The following is a 17,153-nucleotide window of genomic DNA, read 5'->3' as shown; positions in this document are numbered from 1 at the left end:
CATAAAAGTGCTGAGGCCCTGGCACAGGTTGCCCAGCACAGATGAGGTTGTCCCATCCCTGGAAGTGTCCAAGGCCAGGTTGGACAGGGCTTGGAGCAACCTGGGATGGTGGAAGGTGTCACCCATGACAGGGTGAAAGAAGATGATCTTTAAGGTCCCTTCCAACCCAAACCATTCTGTGATTCTCTGAAAACAAGGCTGGTTTTGGTCAGGGAAGTGGCTTTGCCATTAGCTAGCTGAGTGAGCATTGGCAGGTGACCAATGGAGCTGTACAGGGGGATAAAATAAAGACTTATGTGAGAGGAGAGTGGAGCCAAATGTGTCTGTCCCAGGTGCAAACATTAGTTTCTATTAATTATACCTAATTAATACAATGCTATTTTTTTCCTTTGAAATACTGGTACTCACGAATAAAAAGCTTGTATTCTAATTTATACAAAGCCCTGAAAACGGGCATTTCCCAGACTCCTGCAATTGCTGCATCTAAAATACAGTCAAAACCTGCATTCCCATGTTTTAGCTCTCCTTTGCCACCATCCTCACCACATCCCAAATATTCTGGCCATGGGTACAGCAATAGCTACCTGATCTGTGAGTTATCTGTTCAGGTAACATCTCTGAAGGACCTAATGAATATTTCTTTTGTTTGTTTTGCATTAAAAGTTTTACCAAAACTTGATTACAGGAGGAACACATACACTTTGTGCTGACAATCCGTTAAGGCACCGTTAGAGAGCAGCAGAGATCCATGGAAAAGCTTTTAATTCAGCAGGTTATTTTTGTGGTTAATTCAAACAGAGAGAGACTCGATACCTTTTCAGTACTCTTTGCAGTCTGGCAAATAGTCTGTTTTCCAGCACTGAATAAACAGCATTCCTCTTTCTCGCTTACCACAATCACTCGAGGCTTTGCCTGTTAGACAGAGATAATAGCAGCTATTGTCAGTAAAACCTCCTGACTCATAAAGAAGTTTATTCCTGCTCTGCCTTCTCCAGAGAGTAACTTTACTTCAGGACACAAAGCACTGGATTCTTCCTGCCATCCTTGCCAGACTTCATTTTATTTTTTACATGACAGGGGAACAAAGGGAGTCCACTGTAGTTCAGATTTACATGGAAACACCATTCTTTGCTGTTTTGCATTAGTTTGGGACAAAGAAAAAAAGTTGTCTTTCACAGTTTCCGTCAATTAGATGTCTCATTTTGGCATGTAGCTGAGATGGGATATAGCAAGCTGAAGCAACTGAGCACTGAATCCTCATCACTGAAAGTGAATATGTTAAAGAAATTAACTAAGGAGAAGATTCCTGTTTGTGTGACTGAGACAGGGCATGGGGATTTGAGAATACACACCAGGACAGGTAATGAAGCCTTTCCTGAGGGGGTCTGTCTGCCTGTCATCTGCTTCCCAGCATTTCTGGCTGAGAAGGATCTGGATCCATACTCTCACTCCTGGTTTCTATAACACTTTACCTCCACAGATCCCTGATCACATTGCAAACGTTATTACATTTAGCTTCATAAACTGTCTTTCATCATAACAGATTGTTAATATAACCCATTTTATGGTTCGAGGGAAATAAAGAATCGAGACCGACAGCAGTTTCAGAGCCATCAAATCCTCAGCTGGAGATTTCACAGGATTTCAAGATCCCTTCTTCCATCCCCATGCACTCGCTGCCAAAGAAACATAAGTCATGCATGTCACTATCTCAATTATAAGAGAAAATCAATGACTGTGCAGCCCCATACTTTGACAAGTAAAACTACTCCTAATATTGCAGCTTAATACCTTTATTATTATTTGTTCAAGCAGTTTTGTACTGCTTTTCTTTTTAAACTGCTTAAGTGCCTCTGTGTGTGTAGACTGGAGGGAGGCTGCTTTTATATTAGTCTTTGCATCTATCTGAACTGATTTTATAAGAACATATGTGTAAGATCCACAGAGCATCAGAAATATTTCCCACTGCTCTCGAACATAGACACACAGTGTTTCAGGACACCCATTAATAATCCCTGCTCTGGGGAGTGCCTCACTATCAAAGTGCTGGGTTGGTTTATTAGTTTACAGGTTATTACTTCTCCAGTTTAGATTTCTCTCTTGTATCTTTTATGATGCAGAATATAGACTGAGCTGGAACCTCGGGTGCAGCTGGACTCTGAGCTGTGCAGCCAAGGAGAGAGGAAAGGAATTAGTTTGCTCCCTGATGCAGGAGCTGCTTGGGAATTATTCTGACCCTTGTTATAAATCAGGTACATGAAGTGGAGCTGCCTGTGAGTACATTCCTCGGGCCAGGCAATATCAGAACTCTCCTTTTCCTCTTATTACTGGCACAGCAAGGTCAGGGGTGTGGGTGCTGCGGGGTTGTGTGAGGGCTCTCTCCATGGGGCCATTGTAAAAGGAGTAGAAGAATGGCAGAAATTCACCTCCTGGATTTCTCCTTTCAAGTCATCCCCACTGCATTTAATTAGTCTGGAAGGGACTGTGTTCAGAAAATAATAGTGAATCGAGGCCCTGGGGGAGGCAGGGAGAGGAGCACACCTGGGGCTGTTTAGCCCAGCACTCGGGTCTCCCCGGCTGGCTGGCTGCAGACAGCAGAGAGAGGCTTTGGCCTTTGGTGCAGAGTGGAAACAGCTTTGAACCCCACTGTCCACAGTCAGGAGTCACCCCTGCTGCACCTGAAATTGGTTGTTTCATCTCTGGGTTTCTGCAGCTCCTCCTGATAGAGGTATGAGCCTGCCAGCCATGACCTCAGCTCAGCTGTTTCTGCACATGGGACATGAGGTGTGCAGGGGAGCCTGAGGTTGGAGTGTGAGCTGCTGAGGAGTTCAGATGTGTCCAGGATTAGGTGATACCTGAGTTACAGCTCTGAGGCTCTCGGTTTATGTGCTCATATTTTGAAGGAAGATGAGGGGATTCTGGCTCTTTTCTGTGTTGGTCCCTTTGCTGTGCTCCCTAGGATAACAAGATTATCAGTCCTTATTCTGAGAGACAATTCTAAGAGGTTTGCTTTGTTCTGAAGTTGTCCCTATGGCTCTTATTGTATGGGACATCTCTTATTTCATTGATTGTGTGAGAGGAAGGCTCAGCCAATCCATCAGGCATTGCAGAACCACTCCAATCTACTTTGTTGTTGATGAAACATTTTTTTTTTCCAGTGTAGAATTCAGCCAGCAAAAAAACAGTGTTAGAAGAAAAAACAAACATAACACTTAAACACAAATTGTTCCCTTTCCTAGTGAGCTGCACTCAGCTGCACATCTGAAATAGAAGTGCTGGATGTGCTTACATGCTTGAGACTGTCAGGTCATGTTATTGTTTTGGTTTCTTGCACTTGCAGCTTAGTAAGGAAGCAATAGGGGAATGTTCATTAATGTTTGTGTCAATAGTAACAGCCCACATATGAGCACTAGCAGATTTTCCTGAGAAAGCTCAATGCACAGGGTAGGATTTAAAAACATGGCAGCAAGCCAGCATGCCCTGGCTGGGCCTGGAAACATCTAGGTAGCAATTTGACTGGTGCTCTGTGGAAGTTTTTTTTTAGTCAGATTTAGCGACCTATAAATAGAGGAGTACTCCAGCCCTTGTAGGACTTTTTTGTGCTGTGTCATTGGTGTTTTCTGAGCTGCTCTGCAGGCTGGGGGAGGAGGATTACAGATCCATGGGGCTGAGAGGAGAAAGGAGCAACCTTGGTGCTGGGGGAGAAATTTGGGAAGGGGCTCCTGCTGAGATTACAGAGCCTGGCAAGAGTGAAGCAAGTCACATCTGCAGAAGGATTTTGCTGGAAACAGTTTTTGGGGTGCTTGATCTCAAACAACCGTATTTTTCATATATTCAGTACCCTTGAAACCAGCACATCTTTGATTTCTTTGCAAAAATTTCTGCAGAAATTATTTCAACAACCACTGAAATGAAAATGACTCTCTGGAAATGTGTGAGATACACCACCAGAAACACTCCAGACTATCTAAGAGAGCTAAAAAAGCTCCAGCTACCTAAAAGAGTTGGGATTACATCATGCAGACAATCTGGTGCTGTCTGATGATAATTTTATCCTCGATATTTATCATGAGATAACAGCTGGCTGTTCTGGGCACTGTAGGCAGGGGGTATGGAACAGACAGAGTCATCATGAGGCAAGATTGAGTTTGAGTACTGTTTACATAATTTTCATTTGTCAAATAACAGCCCCTCATAGATCACAACCATGACAGCGCCTGTGGATGGTATCATCCATCAGCAATCTACTCTGAGAGCAGCAGAAGCTTTGTGTTGCTGCAGTGGCCAGAGGAATTATTTCCATGGATCAGTAAAGACAGCAGTAATTGCCTTAAATCTCACTGTAGTTTGTGTAGGAGATTTTCAGGTGCTTGTGGTGATCTGTCAGATGGGAGACAACATGCAAATGGAGTGGATTGTAAAAATTACTGTGGCATAGCTTCTAACAGTAAAACTCATACCCCTCTGTTCCTGAGAAGTGTGAAAGCACTGAAAATAACTCTGTGGCCCTTGCAGAAGTAACAAGAATGTCAGAGTATTAGTATGATGCTAATAGTATAGTCAGTCCTATAAATCACTTAATTGTGACAGCAAATTAAATAGTGTTGTTGTCTAGAATTCACCCACAGTTGAAATGATATATCTTGATGAGACAAATGCCTTCTGTGCTGCCAGTAATAAATTAGCTCCTCTTTCAAGTGAGAAAACAATTAAAAACTTGGTTGAAAAGGGCATACTTTCTCTGTGGCCACTGATCCCTCAAACTCTGGAAATAATAAAGTGGTTCTAATAGTTGTTCATTGTTACACAGTTGAAGGAGGAAAAATCCATTGCCTCATTATGTTCAAGACAGTTATGAAATTACATTGGGAATATTTGAGAATGTAAGAGGCATCTAACCAAATGGTTTCAACTTTGACAATGTGTCATCATTTGCAGTTCATAATGCTGCTGTTAACTTTTGGAGATATCAGTCAGTGCACACAGTAGAAAATGAGAATAAATATTTACCTTGCATTTATATACTGCATAAATAACAGCAAAGTACACAGTAGACAAGTCATGATTCCATTTTGAGTGTTGTGTAACAGAAGTTTCAGAATTACAGGAGTATTCATTTTCAACACTGAAATATGTGGAAGCATTCAGGCAGTTCTCAACAAAATGGGCAACAATGCCTTGCCAGTGAAACAGTAACAAAATGATTTATGAATTACTTCTGAATATTGGGTGAAAATTGGCCTAATCTGATTTTTAAGTTCTTTATGTGTTGAAGATATTGAAGATGATGGAATTGCCTGGTGTCTGAATGTCTCTTTCATGATACATTAAATTTGTTTGCCATCTAATCAAAATTATCATGCTGTCTGGTGCTTGAGTTGAGCACATAAAACTGAAGCCACAATAAAGAATCCAAGTCAGCCTTGCATAAAGACATTCCATGGCAAGGCAGGAGAGTGCAGGCAGGTGTCCTTTAGTGGGCCACAGAGACTCTCACATTTCTGTCTTCATCTCCCTGTACTAAGCAGACTCACTGAAAGAATGAGATTTTAGGAATCTGGGAGCTCCATTGAAGGACCTACCTATAACAGAAGATTGGAAATGCATTTATGAAGATTATTGTGATTTGAAAGATTTTATGAGGCATCATGTTGATGTACTGCAGGAGTTTGTTTTTAGAAGAGTTTCTAATCCTGGTTATCTCCATTTCAGAAAACTTGTGGAGTTTACTACATCTCCTCCTGTGTCTAGAGAGTAATCAAATAAATATTTCCTCTTGGAAGCAGGTTTAATATTCCAAAACCCTGCAAAATATTGAGCCAGTTAAAGTTGAAGTTAAAAGTTAATTTTAGCTGACCATATAAATTCTTTTATGAATCAACATAAAAAGAAACAAGTACTGAAGTTGTTTGTTAGTGCCATTCTAAGTAATGAACTGAAATTTGTGATAATTTAATTGTGCTTTTGATGGACTGTACAAATGTACTCTTAGAAGAAAATACAATTATATACTGGAGAAAATGGCTTTAAAATGGAGTATTGTCCCTTATTTCATAGGTGCTTATCTCCTGTTTCTGCACAAGAAACATGATAATTAAAAAAGCAGATATGCTATCAACTTTTTAAGTTTCATCCTGGAAATGAGGTTGGAATATTCCATGAGGAAATCAATGTTATTTTCCTACTCTCTTCTGTTTCAGTAAGAAATGCTCTGCCTAAACCCTTCTTTGCTCTGCATTTGAAATTCTTCTTCTGTATCTTTAGGTGACTCTAGGCTGAGCTCATATTTTTGTTCTCAGCTTCGTGTGAGCCTCCTTTTCTAACCCTTCCAGGAGCATTTTGGAACTAGTTTGCCCTGAAACCCTGACATCTGAGAACACTGGAGGATTAGTTTTAAACTTGTTAAACTGAATTAACACTCCTGCCACATGATTCTGGCCTGTGCCAGTCCTTCTAATCTTGTTCAGAGTTTAGGATAATTTGTTTAGTAGGGCTGATCAGCTGGAGGTTAATTCAATTGGACTTTGGCTATTTATTCATGCCCAGATTTGCTAAGTGTCACAGCAGATACATGAGGTCTCTGTTACAGTTATGAGATGGCTTCATTAGTGTGACGGAGAGTCCATCTGGGTGACTTCCTCTCCTCAGTGCAATAACTGCCTGTCAGGGCTCTCTCCAGTGGAAAAATCCTCCTTATGTAACGTCTCCCTTTCATTTGTGTCACCAGTGTATTGATTAGAAGTTAAAAGGCACCTCTCTCTTCTGATTGCTGGGATTGCTGATAAACTTTCTCAGAGGTGTCAGTAGTATTCCAGCTCTACGTTTTCAACTGATACCAGAATTTAAAAGAAAAGCACCAAAATGTTTTAAAAGTAATTTATTATTAATTATGTGTTTTAATGCAGGATTTTGGTCCTTCTCACTTGAAGCTCCACTTTCCTCCTGATAGAGGTGCTGCCAATGTTGGGTTGGAAGATGGTCCGTGTTTGCACTGTCCAGAATTGACTACCCAGAAATGGAAGACAAAAAGGAAGGAGAAAATTCCATCCTACTCAAACCTCTGGAGGAATTTAGGTTGGCAGAATGTTGTTACTCAAACTGGAATGTGGCCAGGACACCAGGATTAATGTTAGCACAAAATGCCATTTGATTGCAAGTGTTCAGATAACCTTGGATGAAAGTCTTAACAGAAAAGAGGCTCTTCTAACAGAAAAGGGCTCCCTGATGTTGGCTGGGACTTTGCTTCAGGGTTGACTCTGGTAATTTTTGCTTTTTGCTTCAGCAGTTTTTGAATGGGACAGCTCTTGAAAGGTAACAGATATCCCCTCCACAGCCTGCAGCACAGCAGATTATTTCCCGGGGAGAATTCCATGCCACAGACTGATGTCTCTTTTTAGAGATGTTTCCTGATATATCATGCAAACAGGACAAGTAAGAGCTTGACAGGAGACTTGCTAGGGGCAGGTCCTAAAGATTAGAAAGCAGGACAAATGTTCAGTGTTGAGAAGGCACTGGGACAAACTGAGCCTCTGCAGCCACATAAGTGCAGAGTAGCTATTTGCGTCATGGAGTTGCTCCTGAGCAAGTGATACCATCATTTACCCCATTCTTATTTTGTTCTCCTCTCTGGTTCTTTCTACTGTCAGTCCTCTAATAGATGTTATGGCTTGGGCTGGCAAAACCAGGAAGTTTCCAGCTAAAGCTTTGGTGATTAAGAGCAGTGTTAATAAAAATTTCTTCTCTTTCTCTCTCTCTTTTTTTTTTTTTTTTTTTTTCCAATTAAATTGTAAATCTGTGCTGAGGAACAACCATTGGCTTCCAGGGACTGAGAAGTGTTCCCACATGCTTGGCCATCTTCAGAAAACCCTGTCACATTTACAGACCATGAAATATGGTTTCCAACAGAACAATGCTCCCCAAACCAGCTGGGACCAGCATTACAACTCAGCATTCCTTGCAGAAGTTTATTTAGTGTTGACTTGGAAGGTACATTAGAGCTTTGGAGAGGAGTTTCTGCTTTTCTACACAACAATGCAACATGGATCCTGCAGCAGCAGCTCCCACAGAGAAGCTGGAGACAGCAGATGATGTGTCTGTAGCCACCCTTGTCCCCAAACCTGCTGCTGGGTCCCAAATGCCTCCCCAGGGAAAGGAAAGCATCCAGGGAGACGTTGTGGTGACTTGCCATAAATTAGGAAGTGGGAGGTGTCTGCAAAAGGCAGGATGTGCTCCCATGGAACTGTGTCCCTGTCTGGAGGAGAAAGAGAAGCGTGCAGCTCCATCTCTGGGTGCTCTCCTGACACTACAGCTCCATCTTTCCTGTAAGGCAGGAGCCCCATGCAACAGGAACAGTCCTTACAGGGCTGTGTGCCAGCTACATGCATGCATAAGCTGTATGTGGGCATGAGACTTGCTTTGCTCTTTCTTTTTGAGGGCAAAACACATTACTGTTGTTACGTGGTATGAATGTGACCTAAACTTTTTAAAGTAGAGCTATTTTCCATTCTACCCAAGCTCCACTGATGTTTTCCCTTGTTTTCCATGAGAAGACACTGATTTTCCCTTTTCTTCCAGCTCAGTCTTCCCATTCCTTTCCTGCAGTGCTGAGGACTTGTGTATGAGCCAAGATATGATTCCTCTAAGAATATACTTAATTTAATATTCCTTTTTCCAGCCTTCATTATTTTTCATTTATAGGCTAACCAGCACCTGAGATGCTCAGTGCTTTCCCTAACTTTGTTTTGACTAGTTAAACTTTTAAATTAAACATTTTTATTCCCCTCTCCTTCAGTTTGAGGGTTATTGTATAATTCTGCATTTAAATCCCAGCAAATGGAGAAGTAATCACAGATACATTTTGCTGAGAAGAGATAGATGACATAAAGGATTGAACATACTATCCCACAGATACCCCTGCATCTGACAAAATAGGCCAGACTCATTCTTTATGTGGCTCCATCAGGGATGAACAAGCCTCAGGGGCTGTAAGGAAAACCACGTGCTGGCTTTTTGTTTCATGGAGTCCCTGGAACATTGAATGTGTGCTTGATATGCAAGAGTAGGCTGAAATCTGCAATCAGCTCCATGAGTGTACTTGAATCTGACTCAGGAGAAGTGACACCTGCGTGATGAAGAAGTGCATTCATTCTGCTCTGCTCAGGTCTGTACCAGCCTATTGGTGTGGACAGAGTTCAGCCTGTGCTGTCTTGGGCTGAGGGATCACACAATCATGCTCCAACAATCATCTCCTATATATTTCTACTAAGTGCTGGACATCTCAGTGCTCTGCTGACAAGTGCATGAGCACATCCCCTCTTATCTGAGTATCTGTACGTGCACAGCAGCAAACAGCAAACAAGAGCACATTGAACTTACCAGTATGAATGGGGCAAAATCTGTGTGACCTTCATGTGGGGCTGCTTTCCTTCTGAAAGATCACTGCTGTCTTGGGGACATCAGTGTCAATCCAATGAGTCCCCCATTATTGCAGGGAAATGTGATACAGCTGTGCAGGGTCTGTGGTGCTGTGCATCTCACACACCTGCTCCCTATACCCAACATTAATAACAGGACTTGGTACAAAAGACTAAAAGACTCAAAGACAGCGCATGAAGAGAAAAGGAGAGACCAATGCATGTCACCACTGCCTTAAAAGGAAGCAGAAGAGGAGAAAATTCCTAGGTGATCTCTTCATCTTATCACCAGGAATGGTCCTTTTGGGAATGGTGCAATGAGGAGCCTTTGAGAAAATGTTGTTAAAGGAATTTTTGTTGGAAATGTTATTTCGACACATCAGGCCGTATTGTTTTGATCACTCCCTTTTCAAAAGTAACTTTTAGGTTACAGTGTTCTGCTTTGATGATTTTTCAAACAAAGTTGCAGTCATTTCACTTCATGTCGATTTTTTTATCCACATTTTATCTTATATAGGAAAAGTGAGCAAAGGAAAACATTTGGTTGACCCAAACTACCTGCAGGACATGCTGTTTTTGTGAAAAGCTTTAAAATATTTCTTCCTTTTTTCCTATTTGGGTGAAAATCTTAGCATGTCTCACATTTTGGAGAAAGGACAACACATGAGGGCATGTGGTACCTAGACCAAGGTGCTAAAGCAGGACTGGCACTGAATCTCTCTCTGGTGCATCTGAATGCAGATGGGTTTTGTATTTATAAACACAGTGAACCCATGTTTCAGTCATGCCTCCAGTGTTTCTCCATACTTTGAGAAATTCTTACCCAAATCCCCTGTGTGTACATACATGTGTAAAATCAGTTACTGAAAGCAAGAGAACAATACTATGAAAGTAGCAAGACCTCCAGAGAGTGATGCAAAATATGAATCCAATAAAACTTTTCTGATGATATCCATAAATACAGACCTGAAGTGCTGGCCCTGCTGTCCTCTCCAGTACCATTCTACCAGAAATATGTAACTCACATCTGAGTCATCCCCAAGGAGAGCAATAGATGTTATACACTGGAAATAGTTTAATTTCTAACTGGTGCGAGCACAGTTCATCCCTCTTTCATCAGGCAAGAGGAAGATGAAGAATTTTAATATCTCCTGGTGAGATCATGGGACCTCTGAGTCTCTAGGCTTATTCAATGCAGTCAGTGCATTTTGCCAGTTCCATGCAGGAAACTGCAGGTGTGGGAGAATTTGGGCTCCCAGACTCCCCTGCAAGGGCAGGAGAGTGATGATGTTTGTGTAGAAAGTTGGACTTTTCTGTTGGCTCTGTGCAGGACCACGAAATCTCCATTTTCAGATGAGGGAGATTCTTTTTTAGTCTCGTGAGTTTATAGCAAAGATATCCTAATGGCTTTATTTCCAGAGGCAGGGATGATGGATTCCCACTTGAATAAAAAGGTCTCAAGGCAGATTTGTTTGGTGGGATCTAACACTTCATTTACCCTGGGAGACTGTAGCTTGCAACATCCATTTCTTGATTACTCCCAGCCTGAAAGCTGAGAGCTCACAGCCTCTGCTGTCCCTCCAAAATAGTTGTCCCAGCATACACAGAGGGTTGGCTCCCAGGAATCTGCCCTCACCCCACTTTAATGCCCTGTAAATAAGTTTCTCTGGGAATAAGTGACTGATGGCTGCAATTACAGGATGGGATCTTTGGAACAGATACAGCCCCCTCTATAGTAGAGTCAAAGGGCAAGAAAGATCTTTCAGGCATCCTGCAGCTGTGAGGTGGCTTTGCTTTGAACATAAACAAGAAATACATTTTCAGAGCTCTTGGAATCCACAAGTGAAAAGGGAAAGAAAAAATGAGGAAATCAAATGGCTGAATTACTAACTCATCAGAAGCCAGTAGGGATTGTGGTAGTACAAGCTACATTATATTGTCAATTTGTATTGTACATTGGGAGCAACAACAATCACGTTATTTTGAAATTAAGAGTAACCTGGAGGGGGAAAATAAACTAACAGTGTAACACATAGTTGAGAGGGAGAGAGAATTTGTACTTGGCAATAATCAATACTCATGTATGTCTTCTAATTGAGTCAGCCCAGTCTTCCTCCAGGATGTGACAGTGACAACTGAACTCCTCTTCTCGTTTGATGGATTTGGTTGTGCTGCAGCTGTAAATAGAGAGTGCACCAGAAATGGCTTTAGTTTGTCCTCAGCATCTGAGCACCAGCTCTGCTGGGTCTTAAATATCAATCAGGGGATCAGGCAGGACAGGGGCACTGATGCTGTGTTGCCTGGGACAGTTGGGGGTCACAACCAAGGACTATCTCCTTATGTCCCCAGCATTCAGCTGCAATCATGTAAAACAAGCATCTTCTGAAGAATCAAATCATGAATTCTGCTGGCTTCCTCAACAATTTGATCCTTGTCCTGTCTCCTAAAATATTTTAAAAATACTCTACTGCCAGAGGCACTGAGTGGGTTGGCTGATCAGCACGACCCAGTGCTTGGGGATCCATAGCTGAAGTGTGTATTGCTCCTTTGGAGTCTCAGGTCCTTCCTTATGTGTGCAAACCTGCAGTGGTTGTTGGATTCGTGATGGAAATAATTGCAAGGATACAGGGCTCTCATCTGGCACGGGGCCAGGACAGACCCCAGGCACCCTTTTCTCACATCTCCACATCCTGGCACTTCCTAACTTGCATTACTTCCTCTGTCCCTCTGCTGTGGCTGGAGGCACAGTTCAAATGAAAGGCTTCCCTTTTCCCTCCTGAAATTGCTGCTTGCCTTGCCGACTCAAGCTCTTCCCTTGCTTTGCACTGGGGGGTGAGTCAAAGCCCTGGTCTATTCATATTTCACATCATGTGCACATTAATTGGTGCTTTACAACCCAGGAACTTCCTAAGGAAGCACAGATTTGGTCTCTTAACAATTTTACTACAAACACATTTCGCCCCCTTCCTTTTCCCTCTTTGTCATAGATAAGATTCATTTTTTTCTGGACATGAATCCATTGCCTGAGGTTTCTCAAATCTCTGCTCTGGGACAGTGAATTCTTATCTCTGAGGCAGAGTGGGAAAGGAAAAGTAGTACATGAGGGGAACTGTGACTCATGCAGAAATTGAAATGATGAAGCAGATGCTGCTATTACAAAAACCCAGAGGTGTTCAAAGACCTACTGGTGGAAAGGCAAAAGCCTGGGCTTTTCAGTCTTGAAAGCTTCTGCATTTTGAAGCTTTGAGCAGCAGATGAGGGTTGCAGACTCGGGAGCTCTCTGCTTGCCTGCTAAGTCCTTTCCATGTCAGCAGCAGTGCAGCGGAGCCGAGAGCTCGACTGCAGGCAGCGTGCAGCTGATTTAACATCTGATTTAAGCCTGATCAATAGAAGATCTGTTAAAACTTGAAATGGTGCTGCCTTCTTCTCTGCAACAGAAACTTTAATTTACTTTTTTTTGTCCTCTTAAGGGGCTGAATCTGAATGAAAGGAAATAAGGAGAAAACATGCCTGATTTTTCTATTTCAATGAATGAGCTGAAGGAGGCACCTATGTGTCTGTCATCCTGAAAAGCTCCTTGTTTTGATGGAGCCTTAATGGATTTTTCAAAAGACTCTTTGAGTGCCTCACCCAGCTCTATTGGAAACAGTTCTGTTTTGAAGCTGGCACCTTGCCATGTCTATTTATATTCAATATTGCCTTCAAAAATAGCATTGCTTCTGTCTTTTCCCAATATTCAGGGCAGTGTTAGTACGTAGGATGATGAGCTGGCCTTGCCTCCCCTGTGCTAGGGAAAATGCTTCAGGGGAACCAAGACAAGGTCCTCTCCTCAAGGACAGATAAAATTCTAAAATTCCTTTGCCACACATATATCACAGAAGGGAGAAAAGACCTGTAGATGAACAGGAAAGAAAAGTTTACAGCTCTCAACATGGAGACTGCCCAGCATCCCAAAGTTATCTGCTCCAGACCCTGTAAACAGTTGTGTGTCTAACCTGATTTGCTCTCACTGCAATTTAAACCTGTGTCATCTTGTCCTGTCTGCTGCAGCTGTGCAGGACAGACTGTTCCCCCCTCAGAAGGTTATCTTTTCAAGGCCTTAAGAACTGAATAGTTAAGCTGAGGGGGAGACAAGGTTAACATCTCTCCTCTGCTACTTGTTAAGCTATGCAAGGAGAGGAACCATTTGGAGCTGAAGGAGAGACCATTCCCCTGTAACTGCCAATATCCCAGCTCCTTTCTGGAAGAAAAGCCATGCCTCTGTTCATTCCCACCCTGGATGTGAGCAGTTTGTGCCTCCTGCTGAAATGCAGTGCCTGGCTGTTGTCCCCCATTTGCATTTCACCTCAGTATTTGGGGCTGTTTCATCCAACTTGTCTAAATAATTCTGAATTCTAACCTTGTCCCCAAAGTGTCCTTGCCATCCCTCCCCAATCACTCTTGTCTGCATGCAGAATAACCCTGCTCCTTCATCCCTCACTGTGTCTTGCTGTTGTATTTGGGTTGCCCCCAGATGGAGGAAGGAATGATGAATCTGACTCCATGTTTTCAGAAGGCTAATTTATTATTTTATGATACTATATTATATTAAAGAATGCTATACTAAACTATACTAAAGAATACAGAAAGGATACATACAGAAGGCTAAAGAGATAATAATGAAAACTCGTGACTCTTTCCAGATTCCTAACACAGCTTGGCACTCATTGGCTATTGAGTGAAAACAACTCACACCAGAATCCAATGGAACGATCACCTGTGGGTAAACAATCTCCAAACACATTCCACACGTGAGCACAACACAGGAGAAGCAAATGAGATAAGAATTTGTTTTCCTTTTTCTCTGAAGCTTTTCAGCTTCCCAGGAGAACAATCCTGGGTGAAGGGATTTTTCAGAAGATGTGAATGCCACATCTACCATTCAAACAAAGTGGAGCAAACCCAGGAGAACGTGCAGCCCAGCTGTCCATACAGTCTGGGAGCCACTGGATGCAGCACATCTGCAGGGCTCTGCCATCCCATTTTGTGCATGCCTGGGGCCATGGTCCTTTCACTGCATGCTCAGTGGTTCCAGGGGCACTAAAACAACAGGGCAAAATCTTGTCACCCCACAATCAGGGTGTGATGCAGCACCACTACATCACATGGCTGTGGAGGTGGCAAGGCAAACAGAGGGCATTTTCCCAGGAAGACCTCCTCTCCTCTGTAGCAGTTGGCTGCAGGATGAGTAAGGTGCCCAGTCATGTTGTGACTCCCAAGAAATCCATTATCAAAAGCCTTTTTTCCCTTTGAAGTATCCTCAGCTCGGTGAGCGTGCAGCCTTATCTTTCTCTGTGCCAAATTCTCCTTAATGAGGTTTATCCAGCTTTGCCAGCATGGCTTAACATTGTCCATCCAGTCTGGCCAGAAAGGATCCTTTATTTTGCTAACATAATTAAAAGCAATAAGCGGCCCATGGTGTGCAGCGATAATGGTATTGATTCTGTAATGCCCCACAGACAGAGCTTGGGATTTAGAGAAAGTTTCATTTTGTGTGCAACGTTAGCAATTTCCCCAACTCCCTTCCTGAACGATTTCTCTTTCTATTTCACATCCTATGCTGGAATTTTGCCTCATGCCGTTTACATTAAAAATGCATTATACATGTGTTGAAAACATTGAGTTCTATGTTGCTGGCAAGGAAGGATGCTGTTGTGTTTAAGAAGCACTCTCTTATATTATTATCACTTTTGTTTAATTTAGTAGGATTATTTTCTCTAATTCCAAAGCTGGGAAAAGACTCCTGTAAATATTCTTCCCACTAGCCAATTTTTCTATCATCCAAACCCATGTATAAGCTGACTTGCTTATGAAATGCCACATCACCAATCCTGATTAAAATGCTGATTTCCCTCTGTTAGCTTTCTCCTGTGCTTTGGATCAAAAATATACAAAGAAAAGGTAATGTCATTTAAAAGAGCTCTAAAGGGCTTGCTGCAGCACGGGGGAGCTGGGATTTATGCTAGCAACAGAGCAGTGCTGGGCTGGGGAAATATTGAGGTTTCTAAACTCCACAGAAGAGTCACATGGAGTAGGAGGAGTGAGATTGAGCAACTCTGCACCTGTAGGGACTCGATGTTCAAATGCACTTTGCCATCCTCCATAAATGAGCCTCAGAGGGATTTTCTATGGGTCTCAGTGGTGTCATATCTAAGCACCTTATTGTACAAACAGAGTGTGTCAGGGAGGGGAGTTAAACCCCTGTCCCTGAGCCCCAGAGCTTTAACTACATGGACATTTTTAGTCTTTGTAATATAACTTACTGTTAAAGTGGCTTTGTAAAGAGATAATTCCCCAAATCAACTGATCTTCTGTGTCCCTGATTGTTCATGGGTCTTTGCACATCTTCCAGGGCGGTGAGAGATGCCTGTTGACCCTCTGCAATTAGTACCCTGGCTTAATTGACTTCAGCATTCTGCCAGGTTCCTCAGAGATGAATGGCTCTATCTGCTCATCCAAGACAGAGGTGGCTCTCCCCGAGATGCAGTTACAGATGAGAAGCAGATGTGGGATAAATTTCACACTCTCAGCACACATGAGGGAGAGCTTTAAGGCTGCTGTCAAGGGGTGAGAGGCCCCTGCGACCATGCCATGGCCGTGGCCTGCCCAGCATTGATCCCAGTCATCCTGTCTGCTCTAGCAGGGATGGGGGGGATGCTGTGCCAGCCCTCTGACAGCAGCATTTTTGAGTTTCAGAGGGAAAAGGCACTGGAGCTCACTCTCTGCTTGCATAACTGCATCCTTCACGTCTCACTGCCTTGGTTGGGGTCTGGGCAGGCGCACGTGAGCTGAGCTGTGTTTGCTGCTGCAGCCTTGAGGGGAACGGGGAACATCCATGCATGTAAAGCCATCAGCTCTGGAGTGAAACCTCTGCCTGACCCAGTAATCATTGGCAGGGATGAGCAGAGAAACCACTCCTGACAGGCTTTGCCAACCTGGCTTTTTGTGAGGGATGCGTTCGGAGACCTTAAAAACCCAATGACTGGGCTTCAAATAAATCATTCTCCTGCCTTTGTTGTCATTAGGGGATGTAATGAAGCCATCCCCCAGGGGCTGAGTCTCCTTTAATCCTATGTAAATCTGCTAATATTCCATGCCTCAGATCCCCAGATTGTGCTGTCCCATTCCCTGGTTTGGGCAACAGGGACACAACTGCATCTTGCCGAGGGCCCTGAGATGCTGCTTGGTTTTTTAAGGTTGGCTTTGTGCCTGCTTGGGAGCCTGACCTTGCAGGAGGAGGTCTGCCAAGAGGATCTCCAGCCACTGCTTCTGCAAATGCCACACACGCAGCCTGGCTGGGACTGAGGGAGGGACAGCAGGGCTGGGGACAGACACTGACTCCAGACCATCTGCCTGGCACCCAGGCAATGTGCTCCTGCCCACCATGCACACAGAAGTGTTTCTCCTATGTAAAGGTTGTGATGTGCCCCAGGCCTTGGCCCCTTCCCCATAGTGCCTGGGGACCCCTTTCAGGGAGTTGCTGGGAAAGCTGTGGGGCACAGCAGTCAGTGTCACCCTTGGCATGGGCACAGTGACATCCAATGGAGTTGCTCTGTGCTGGCATCCTGTGGCCTGTGTAACCTGCCATGGTGTCCCAGTGTTTCAGTGTTCCCTGGTTTCCCTGGGCACAGGAATTGCTCAGCTTGGCCTCAGACGTCTCAGCTGCTGTCACTCAATTCCACAGACCATGTTCAGCACCCA

This window comes from Melospiza georgiana, chromosome 16 (assembly GCF_028018845.1).
Source record: "Melospiza georgiana isolate bMelGeo1 chromosome 16, bMelGeo1.pri, whole genome shotgun sequence".
Taxonomy (NCBI): Eukaryota; Metazoa; Chordata; class Aves; order Passeriformes; family Passerellidae; genus Melospiza; species Melospiza georgiana.
The sequence above is the reverse complement of the archived record's forward strand: the minus strand, read 5'-3'. Positions refer to the sequence as shown.